Raw genomic sequence first — 1567 nt, 5'->3', positions numbered from 1 at the left:
CAGGGACACCTTCCACTAGCCCAGGTTGCTCCAAGCCCCGTCCAACCTGGCCTTGGACACTTCCAGGGATCCAGGGGCAGCCACAGCTTTTCTGGGCAATCTGTGCCAGTCATATAAATCACATGACAAACATCAGTCATAAATCCTTGCAGATGTTCTGAAACAGTGGGAATCATTTTGAAATGAAAGCTCCCAAATAATGCTCGTATTCCTTTTCCTACTTCCCTGTGCTCTGGTCTGTCTGATGGAAGCTTTGCTGGGAGTGGGATGAGAACAGTAACTCCCCTTCCCCAGCTCCCTCTGAGCCAGGGCCTGGTGTCATCTCCCAGGGATGTTTCTCTGTGTTCAGGACATCTGATGTTCCCAGTCCACAAATGCAGGGTGGTGCCAGGTGTGTGTCCCAGCTCCATCCCCTCGCTGTGTGCCGGGATTGGGGTCACTCTGGCTGGACCACCTGGCACCTTTACCAGGATGCTGTCCTGATTTTGGCTGGGATAGAGTGAACTCTTTCTAGGAGCTGCTCCAGGGCTGTGGTTGGGGTTTAGTGTGAGGATGACGTTGATAACACACTGATGGCTTGGTTGGGGCCAAGCTGTGCTTCCTCTAAATCCAGGACTTCTCAGTGTCCCAGGCTCTGCCAGTGAGGAGCTGCACAAGGAGCTGGGAGGAACCATGGCCAGGAGATCTGTCCTTAACTGGGCAGAGGATGTTCCACACCAGAGAATGTCCTGTTGAGTGTATAAACTGGGGGGAGTTGTGACATCACCATCCATGCATGTGTTCAGTGTGTAGATGTGGTGTTTACTAGTGGCCTTGGTAATTTTAGGTTAATTAGGTTAATGGTTGGACTCAATGATCTTGGAGGTCTTTTTCAACCTTAATGATTCTGTGATTCTATGTATTGTGCATCACTTGTTTTTCTTGGTTTGGGTTTTTGGGGGTTTGATTTTATTTTTTCTTTCCTGATTCTCCTTCCCATCCAGCTGGTGGGTCAGGGAGGTACTTAGCTGTGGCTTGGGGTTAAACCATGGCATCTGTGTGAACACCTTGGAGATCACACCAGCCTCTGGATCTGGTTAAAGGGATAAAAGTAAGTTTAGCTGATTTCACCAAGGTCAGAGGGATCCTTCTCCTGACACCCTTTATACCCCTGCCAGAGGAGGACAGACTGTAACCCGTTGGGAAAGCCAAGCAGCCAGCCCAGTCCCACCCCCAGCAATGTCTGGATGACTCCCCCTGGCCTCTGCTCCACCATCACCACCCGTCCCACTCCATCCTCCTCAACAAAATGTGTGGAGACACTGGGTGCCTGTTTGCTCTGGTGGACCCTACTCTGAGGACAGGCTGGGAGAGCTGGGGGTGTTCACCTGGAGAAGAGAAGGCTCCAGGGAGAGCTGAGGGCCCCTTACAGGGCTAAAGGGGTTCCAGGAGAGCTGGAGAGGGACTGGGGACAACAGCTTGGAGGGACAGGACAAGGGGGAATGGCTTCCCACTGCCAGAGGGCAGGGAGAGATGGAAATTCTTCTCTGTGAGGGTGGGGAGGCCCTGGCCCAGGTTGCCCAGAGAA

The sequence above is a fragment of the Manacus vitellinus genome, unplaced genomic scaffold, assembly GCF_001715985.3.
Source record: "Manacus vitellinus isolate BGI_N305 unplaced genomic scaffold, ASM171598v3 scaffold_84_pilon, whole genome shotgun sequence".
Classification (NCBI taxonomy): domain Eukaryota; kingdom Metazoa; phylum Chordata; class Aves; order Passeriformes; family Pipridae; genus Manacus; species Manacus vitellinus.
Note: the sequence above shows the minus strand (reverse complement) of the source record.